Here is a 10,785-nt window from a genome sequence, read left to right on the forward strand (position 1 = left end):
CACTGTAGAGCCCACGAGCCACAACTACTGAGCCCACCTGCCACAACTCCTGAAGCCCGTGCACCTAGAGCCCGTGCTCTGCAACAAGAGAAACCACTGCAGTGAGAAGCCCGAGCACCGCAACAAAGAGTAGCCCCCGCTCGCCACAACTAGAGAGTCTGCACACAGCAACAAAGACCCAACACAGCCAAAAATAAATTAATTAATTAAAAAAAAAAAAAAACATGGTCCTGTGATTACTTAAAAGTCTGACGTGCGTAACACTCTCTAACATCTTTTACTTATTTTATTATCTCATCCTCTCTACCCCTAAAATGCAAGCTCCACGAGGGCAGGGATTTTTGTCTGCCATATACCTGGCACCTAAAACAGTGCCCAGCACATAGTTAAGTGCTTAGTAAATTTTTTTTTAAACATCTTTACTGGCGTATAATTGCTTTACAATGGTGTGTTAGTTTCTGCTGTATAACAAAGTGAATCAGCTCTACATATACATATATCCCCATATCTCCTCCCTCTTGCATCTCCCTCCCTCCCACCCTCCCTATCCCACCCCTCTAGGTGGTCACAAAGCACCGAGCTGATCTCCCTGTGCTATGTGGCTGCTTCCCACTAGCTATCTGTTTTACATTTGGTAGTATATATAAGTCCATGCCACTCTCTCACTTTGCCCCAGCTTACCCTTCCCCCTCCCCGTGTCCTCAAGTCCATTCTCTACATCTGTGTCTTTATTCCTGTCCTGCCCCTAGGTTCTTCAGAACCATTTTTTTTTTTTTTTTTTTTTTTTAGATTCCATATATATGTGTTAGCATACAGTATTTTTCTGACTTTGGTAAATATTTTTTAAAATAAATGAATGACTGGTAGCTACTATCCCCCTCTTTTTCTTTTTCTTTTCTTTTCTTTTTTAAAATTTAGTCTCTTAAATATGAGCTGCTCAGTGTTCAAGGCACTTAGGAAACAATGGTTGACAGGGTCAGATTTCAGAGGATGCAACTGTCCCCCTGCTTCTCATAGCAAACAGCTTTCTGGGTCTTAAAGAGGAAATTCTAGATTATAAAAAGGGTTTTTTCTTATGATGTCTGCAGCAACTACTACACGTTAAATACCCAAGTTCTAAATAGGACCTGAAATAATCCTTATGCAAACTCTGTGTCAGTAACTGATTTTCTCTCATGGAGCTTCAAAAATAAAATCATTATTTTTGGATAACTGGGTCCTCACCTGAGGAAAATTGCATCTATTTTATAGTTTTAAGACAGGAAGCTGAGATGACGCTGCAGGTCATACTCAGATTTTTTAAATTTAACTCGTCAAAAACTCTCCTTACAAATACTGTTTGGATTAGGATAAAGAAAATGGTGTAAGTTATTGAATGAATATTTTTGTAGAAAGTAGAACTAAGGGATTTATTTAACAGTCAATATTGGAATAACATCTAACACCTCTAGATTTTTGTAAACCAAGTTTAGATTTGTAGCCCGGGATCGTTCAGAGGGGCTGGAGCAAAAGAGCTTTGACTAAACACAGGAACAAAGTGGATCCAAGGATTAGAAGCACTCCAGGGAATTCCCTGGCGGTCCAGTGGTTAGGACACCGCGCTTCCACTGCAGGGGTTTGGGTTTGATCCCTGGTCAGGAAGCCAAAATCCCACAAGCCATGCAGTGCAGCCAAAAAAAATAAAAATAAATTTTTAAGAAAACAACAAAAAAAATAAAATAAAAAATAAAGAAGTACTCCAGAGACTACCCAGTGATTTGCTTCTTGAATGGCCCTGGAGGCGCCTTCTCAAAATACAGCAGACTTCCATATCATATCTATAAGCATTATCATTTCTTGCCCTTGGAAAGCTTTAAATGCTTCCTTTTGCTAGTATGAAACCTGAGAGCATAATGCCTATTATTACTGGCAGTCTTTTTCTACCCCATTGCATTGTATTCTGTAAGTAATAATGAACTCCTAGAATTTCAAGTACAGGCTGTTAGGAATGGGAAGTAAAGAACAAATTTGTGAGGCTGTGAAAAAGACAGTGGGTGTCACTTGCTACCCACGTGAGGAGGGTGAAGGGGAAGGAAAAAGCAGAGACATTCTGAGGTTTCAAGCCTGGATGGTTGGGAAGGTGGAGACACTCACAAAATCTAGGAAGACAAGAGAAGCCACTGTTTGGAGGGAGGAAAAGGGAGCACATGAGACAATCTTGATGCTCCTCACGTGCACTCTCCAGCACGGGCCCTTTAAATCCATCTGTGCTGAAAGGGATGAGAAGTCTGTCCACTGCTTGGTACCATATGACACACTTGGTGACTTTCCAGTTACTGTGGCTGCCTAGCAAATTACCACAAAATATAGCAGCATAAAAACAACTGTGCAATATGCTCACAGATCCTGTGAGTCAGGAATTCAGACAGGGCACAGCAGGGACAACTTATTTCTGCTGCACGATGTCTGAGGTCTCAGCTGGAAGACTTGAGGGGTGGAGACTGGAAGCATCTGAAGGCTAGTTTATTCACATGTCTGCAGATGGAGGCCGGCGTCAGCTTGGGGCCTCCTTTCCTCTCCCCAGGGGCCTCTCCACCTGGTCTCTCCACATGGGCTAATTTGGGCCCTCACAGCATGGTAGCTGGCTTCCCCAGGGCAAGTGTCCGAGGCCTAGCTCCTGAAAAAAAAGGATATAGAAGCTGTATCCTTTTCACAACCTACCCTGGAAAGTCACAGAGCATCACTTCTGTGGGCCTCTTTTGGTCGGAGCAGTCATAAGCTCCCACCTAGATTCAAGGGACGGGAACAAAGTCCCCCGCCTCTTAGTGGGAGGAGTGTCAGTGTCACAATGTTAAAAGAGCACGTGGGGTGACATCAGTGAAAGTGGAGGACTAAGGAACATCAAAAGTCCTTCCCTCCAAAAAAGCAACAAAGAGACTGGCAAAAACTGTCAGAATCAACTTTTTCAAAATTCTGGAAAATAAGTAAAAGCTTACAGCAGCCCGGGGGAATGCTTAATCAAGGCAAAAACAGCTGAATCTCGGTAAAGACAGAGAGCTTGGTGGTGTTTTAACTCATCTTGGTCCCATCCCTGCTCCCCAGCTCAGGGGTAGCCTAGACAATAACAGCCTGTATTTCTGGAACGGGTAAGAGCGCCAGAGGGAGCAGAACAATGGACCTCATTTGCCAAGAACTGTGATTGTTTGTTTTGAGCTGTGTGTTAGCTCAAGCTGCAGTCACAAAATACCACAGGCTGGTTGTTTGAAACAGCAGAAGTTTACTTTCTCACAGTTCTGGAGGCTGGGAAGTCCAAGATCAAGGTTCTGGTCGATTCAGTTTTTGGTGAGGGCTCTCTGGTGTCTCTTCCTCCTCCTGTGAGGACCTCAATCCCATCAGATTAGGGCCCCACCCTGATGACTTGCTTTAACCTTAACTGTCTCCTGAAGGTCCTACCTCCAAGTAGAGTCACACTGGAGGTCAGGAGTTCAACATATGAATCTGAGAGGGGCCGGGGTTGGGGGGCGAGGCCTAGAAACACAATTCAGTCCATAACCATCTGCCTGGCGGCTCCTTGGAGGACTGGCTCAAAGCGTTTACCTTTATCTTGCCGAACTAAGAATTCTGCCAGTGTTGAGGCAGCTGCCCAGGGGCATTTGTCAAAAAACGTTTAAAGGCAGTGTATTAGTCACAGCTACCGGGAGCACTGGATAACAAATGGGACAAATGACAGACTAACCAAAAAGCTTGAGAGGAAAGAGGGGAGAATGAGATGCTTCGGCAAATAAGGGCTTTGAAAAGCTCTGACATATTCCTGGTGTTACGGGTTGAATTGTGTCTCCCCAAAAAGATTTGTTGAAGTCCTAATCTCCAATAGCTCAGAATGTGACCTTATCTGGGAATAGAATTGTTGCAGATGCAGTTGGTTAAGATGAGGTCATGCTGGAGTAAGGTAGGCCCCTAATCCAATACTACTGGTGTGCTTGTAAGACAGCCTGTGAAGACACAGACACACAGGGAGAATGCCATGTGAGATGGAGATGGAGATCAGAGTAATACATCTGCATGCCAAGCACTGCTAAGGGTTGTCAGCTGTCATGAGAAGCTAGGAGGCAAGGGACAGATTCTCCTTCGGTGCTTCCAGAAGGAACCAGCTCTGCTGACACCTTCATTTCAGATTTTTGGCATCCAGAACTGCGAGAGAATAAATTTCTATTGCTTTAAGCCACCCAATTTGTGGTACTTTGCAGCCCTAGGAAGCTAATACAACAGGTAAATATTAAAAGAAAATATAAATATGTTTGTTGTTTGTCACTCCTTTTTTTTCTCCTATCTATCTGGTTTAGAAGACAACTGCATAAAGAAATAATTATAAATCTATGTTGATAGGCACACAATAAAGATGTAATTTGTGACAACAACATAAGTGTGGGGGGGGATGGAGTTACATATAAGCCAAGTTTTATATCCTATTAAAATTAAGGTAGTAATAATTAGAACTGGATTGGCATAAACTAAGATGTTAATTATAACCCCCAGAGAAACCACTAGGAAAATAACTCAAGAATACAGTGTAAAAGAAACAACAAGCAAACTAAAATGGCGTACTAGAAAATACCTCTTTAACACAAAAGAAGTCAGTAATGGAAGACTGAGGAACAAAAAAGATATAAGAAATATAGAAATCAATTTTGAAGTATATAATGCAGTATTGTTGACTATAATCACAATGTTGCATTAGATCTCCAGAACTTATTCATCTTCTAGTTACAAGTTTGTACCCAATAGCAAAATGACAGAAGTAGGTCCTTATCAGAAATTATGTGAAATGTGGTGGATTAATCTTCAATTAAAAGGCAGAGGGGCTTCCCTGGTGGCACAGTGGTTGAGAATCTGCCTGCCAATGCAGGGGACACGGGTTCGAGCCCTGGTCTGGGAAGATCCCACATGCCGCGGAGCAACTAGGCCCGTGAGCCACAACTACTGAGCCTGCGCGTCAGGAGCCTGTGCTCTGCAACAAGAGAGGCCGCGATAGTGAGAGGCCCGCGCACCGCGATGAAGAGTGGCCCCCGCTTGCCGCAACTAGAGAAAGCCCTCGCACAGAAACGAAGACCCAACACAGCCAAAAATAAATAAATAATTAATTAATTAATTTAAAAAATAATAATAATAAAAAATAAAAGGCAGAGACTGACAGAATGGATTTTTAAAACATAATCTGCTATACACTGTCTCCATGAAACACATTTTCAATTTAAAGGTAAAAATAGGTTGAAAATAAAAAAATGAAAAAAGATATGCCACGTAAACAGTAACCAAAACAGGGCTGGGGTGGTCATATTAACATTAGGCAAAATAGACTTTTAAGACAGAAACTGTTACAAGACACAAAAAGTTTATTCATGAAAATGTTAAAGGGCCAATCCATCAAGAAGATATGACAATTATAGACATATATACACCTAAAACAAAGCACCAAAGTAAATGAAGCAAAAGCAGACAAGAATTAAAGGGAGAAATAGTTCAACAATAATGGATTGAGAATTCAGTACTCCACATTTAACAATGGAAAAAACAACTAGACAGAAGACTCAATACTATAAACCAACTACACCTAATGAACATCTACAGAGCACTCCACCTAACAGCAGAATACAATGTTCTTCTCCACGGCATAGAGGACATTCTCCAGGACAGACCATATGTTAGGCCACAAAACAGGTCTCAAAACATTTTTAAAGATCAAAATCATACAAAGTATGTTCTCCAAGTACAATGGAATGAAATTAGAAACCAATAACAGAAGGAAATTTAGAAAATTCACAAATATGTGGAAACTCAACAACACGCTCTTAAACAACCAATTGGTCAAAGAAGAAATCACAAAGAAACTAGAAAATACTTCAAGATGAATGAAAATGAAAACACAAGATACCAAAATCTACAGGATGCAGTGAAAGCAGTACTCAGAGGGAAATTCACAGCTATAAATGACCATATTTAAAAAAATAAGAAAGATCTCAAAGCAATAACCTAACCACCCACCTTAAGGAACTAGAAAAAGAGCAAACTAAACCCAACACAAGCAGAAGGAAGGAAATAATGAAGATTAGAGACAAATAAAATAGAGAACCTTAAGGAACTAGAAAAAGAAGAGCAAACTAAACCCAACACAAGCAGAAGGAAGGAAATAATGAAGATTAGAGACAAGTAAAATAGAGAAGCAAAAAACCCAAACGTTGCTTCTTTGAAAAGATCCACAAAATTGATAAATCTTTAGTTAGACCTCATATTGTCTCAACTTAAACTAATCTTACTTTTGTTCCCACCACTCCACTGAGACTGCATTTGTCCAATCCAAGGGCCACTGCTATTCTCAAATGACTTGAATTCTTACCAGCACTTGACACATTTGAGCACCCACTTCTTCATTTGGCTCTCATGCTTCTCTCCTGATTTTCCTTCCTCCAGGCCCAATCCTTTTCCATCTCCTTTGCTGGCTTCTCTCCTTAGCTTGATCTCTAACGTTGGAGCCTAAGGGCTCTGTCTAGGCTTTCTATCAACAGTCTCTTCTTATGTGCCCACATCCCATGGCTTCTAATAGCATCTCCAGGCCAATGAACTCACAAATCTGATCTCCAGCCAGGGCAAGACCCTCAGCTCTAGACTTAAATTCAACTGCTTGTTGGTCACGTTTACACTGGCCTTTCACACTTTACGTGCTATGTCAGTGGCACCACCTATCCAACTGCTCAATCTAAAAGTCTAGAAGTTATCCTTCCAAATCCAATCAATAAACAAGTGCTATCATTGTCACCTCTAAAACATACTCTGAATGTGTCCACTTCCGTATATTTCCACTTCTGCCACCCGAAGCCAAGCCACCACCATCTTTTACTTTTATTACTGCAATAGCCTTCTATCTTCGATGTAGCAAACTGTCTCTCTGACGCACCATTTTATTCATGAACTGGAGATGTTATAAACCTAAAAACATGTCCCAGACACCCTAACATGTAGAGTTCTGGGTTAGAATCAGATACTGCCAGTTAAAAGCACTAGCACAATATCTGTAAAGAGAAGCAAGACAGAGGCAATCTTCCTATTGGTATTGCTGTTGGAGAGCGAGGTCACAGAGTACCAGGGCTTGGAGGAAGTTGTAAGGGTTAACTTGGTATTCCAGTATCTGGCCAGCTTTGTGGATACGAGGAGCAGTGTCAGGGGTGGCAGGATTCCTGAACTCTGGATTCAACTACTGTGGGAGCCCTTCAGCTCCGTAGTCCAGCAGTAGCCCCCCCACTACTACTACTCCAGTTCTTCCCATCGATTTTGTAAATGTCTCGCTTTGTTTTAAATCCCTCTCTGAATAAAATACCTAAAGCGGTTTCTGCCTTGGCATTCAACCCTGATATATCTAACTGGTTTTCCTGCATCCACTCTTGCCCACCTACAATCCATTCTCCATCCAACAGAGAATTCCCTGAAAAATGTAAATCACATCACGCCATCTTCCATTTAAACTTCTCCAGTGGCTTCCCACCACACCTAGAAAACAACCCAAACTCTTTACTGTGGTACCAAGCCCTAGTGATCTGGCTCTGCCTACCTCTCTGATGGCATCCAGCCACTGGCCTTCTCTCAATTCCTGGAATAGGCCAAGCTTTGCCCTAGATCTTTACTACATGCTGTTCCATCTTCATGGAATGCTCTTCCTTCTAGTTTCTCAAATATCTAGTCTTTCACGTTCAGATTAGATGTCACCTTCTTGGCATCCCCTTTATAAAAAGCCACTCTACCCTAGTTTCTCTGCAGAGCACTTACTGGTGTCTAATTTTCTGTTGCTGTTTATTATTGACTGCTCCCTCCAAAAATGGATGTACCATGAGAGTAGGGAGGGACTTTGTCCCCTTATAGCATACTGTAGATGCTTAATAAATATTTGCATGAATAACTTAGGTAAAATCTGCAAGCAGAGTGAATTTTACGTCTGTTAGATAGAGTTACTCCAATGTTTCAACAAAAACTACAAATTATTCTTAAATATTAAGTTGAGGATAACAGCAGTTTACCATCTAGGCTTGGGTGCTGGGAATTACAAATTCTTTTGGCACACATTACATTCAACTTTGTACTCCAATGGGTTTTTTTTCAACCCCAAAACAAGTCCATTTTAACACTGCAGCTGGAAAAACCAGCTATCCAAAAATCACTGATTTTTTTAAAATGTGACTTAGGGAACAAGGGGGGGAAAGAGAAATATTAGTGGGTAGATTTCATTCAGGATTACTGCCATTTTTTCAAAACTACTCTGACTTTTGCAATATCATGTTATGGTTTTTTTTTTTTTTTTTTTTGGCTGCATTGGGTCTTTGTTGCTGCATGCGGGCTTTCTCTAGTTGCAGCAAGTGGGGCTACTCTTCGTTGCGGTGCGTGGGCTTCTCATTGCGGTGGCTTCTCTTGTTGTGGAGCACGGGCTCTAGGCGCGCAGGCTGTGGTAGTTGTGGCATGGGGGCTCAGTAGCTGTGGCGCACGGGCTTAGTTGCTCCGCGGCATGTGGGATCTTCCTGGAGCAGGGCTTGAACCCGTGTCCCCTGCATTGGCAGGAAGATTCTTAACCACTGCGCCACCAGAGAAGCCCCATGTTATGGTTTTTAAGAATAAATATACTCATTTTCCTCTCTTAATGCTACCTCCTAGCTCCCATCTGCTGTGTCTGGGGAGGCCTCACACTTGCTAGTCTCTAGAGAAACAGCACCATCTGCTGGGCAAAGGCTGCTGTGCACCTGTCTTGGTGATAAATGCTGGGCTCTCAACTTCTTGTGCCACCATAAACTGGACACCAGTTAGGCTTAGCAACTCAAGCCAGCCTTGCAGAAAGCCAAACAGGAAGCCCTGCTACCCCAGAAGTGCTGATAAGATTAGAGACGCCTGAGGCTTCTCTTCTAAGAAACCAACTTGGGTTTTGACACAACATTGGAAATCAGTGCCCCTGAGGGAAAGAGCACAAGTAAGGCAGATCTGGATTAACAAATAGGAAAAAAAAGAGCCACAACTTTAAGGGGCCTTTGTCCCCTGCATTCTCTGCAGACAAGATGCTGAGAAAATTTAGTAACTTTGTTTCTGGAAATTGCAGAGGTGGGAATTTCTTCCCCTTTCCCTTACTAAGGCTCATGATTTGATCTGGACTCACCTCCTAGCTCACTACCCACTCTCTAGGCACTTTTCCCTTCCTCATGACCAGCCTACTTTATGACTCAAGTTCTTCCTAAGATCCTTTTCCATCACGTTAATTATGAATGCGTTTCCTAAGACCTCAGAAATATTCCACTCACCTTCTTTTTTCCCTTCCTTCACACCCCACTCTGAGAAACTGAATCTGATATTACAACTTTCCCTTAATTTTTTAATCTATTTCCATCTTCAGCTACTCAGTATAAACTACACAGTTTTTCTGGTACCCTTTTTATCATGGATAGTAAATGTCTCTTGCTGTAGACTGAATGTTAGTGTCCCCCCAAGGTGATGTATGGGTGGTGGGGGCCTTTGGGAGGCCTTTGGGGCCATGAATGGGATTCGTGTCCGTATAAAAGAGGCCCAAGAAAGCTGCTTTACCCCTTCTGCCATGTGAGGTTACTGTGAAAAAGACAGCCATGTGTGAGGAAACAGGCTCTCACCAGACACTGAATCTGCCAGCACCTTGATCTTGGACTTCCCGGCCTCCAGGACTGTGAAAAATAAAGTTTTGTTGTTTGTAAGCCACGTGGTGTCTGGAATTCTGTTACAGCAGCCTAGATGGACTAAGATACTCCTCCAGTTCAATTCTCTGTTGGCCAGATACTGAGCATGCTCCTTTTCCTTTAATTCCTTTCTCATCTAGTCCCCGGTGCATAATTTTCTTTCTTTCCTTCCTTAATTTTCCAATTGTTCATTTACTATCATTAAGAGACCCCTTTTCTTTCGCCTTCTCATAAACTTTTTCAGAAACTATATGAAGTTCATCCTTTAATTACCATTTGTGGCTTTCCCATCACTTACAAATTACTCCCATTTCTAAGATTTACTTAAATTCATTCCCCTTTCACTACTCTTCTGTATCTTCATAGTCCTTAGATTTCTTAATTAGCTACTAGAAGATAAAAACTGTCAACATAAAATCTTTTATATTCCCTGTCCTCTCATAGTTGCAAGGCTACTTCCTTTTCCTTATTCAAAGCATCCCCAAAATTATTCCTCCAGGATTCATTAGTTTTTCTTGATTAACTAGGAGAATAATTGCCTACTTCAAGCATTATCTTATATACCTCAAATATAAGATTCTCAAAAATCTAAGAAATCTACTCATATCTTGAATGTTTACTATCCAAATGAAATAATAACCACTAAGGTTAGCCATATATGTATATATAACTCAAATGATAGTCAGTGATTTTCTACTGGCATTCCATTAAAACACACACATATCACAAATACACACAAGATTAAGGCAAAAAACTAAACTAAAATTCTTATTTGTCCAATCTGTCTTCAGTTTCTCTTCTACTTATGGCAGTAAGCAAACCTACATAAAACTGAGAGAAGGAACTTCCCTGGTGAAGCAGTGATTAAGAATCCGCCTGCCAACGCAGGGGACACAGGTTCCATCCCTGGCCCGGGAAGATCCCACATGCCGCAGAGCAACTAAGCCCGTGCGCCACAACTACTGAGCCTGCGCTCTAGAGCCCTCGAGCCACAACTACTGAGCCCGCGAGCCACAACTACTGAAGCCCACGTGCCGCAACGAGAGGCCACCGCAATGTGAAGCCTGCACAC

The sequence above is a fragment of the Balaenoptera physalus genome, assembly GCF_965194825.1.
Source record: "Balaenoptera physalus genome assembly, chromosome: 5".
Classification (NCBI taxonomy): Eukaryota; Metazoa; Chordata; class Mammalia; order Artiodactyla; family Balaenopteridae; genus Balaenoptera; species Balaenoptera physalus.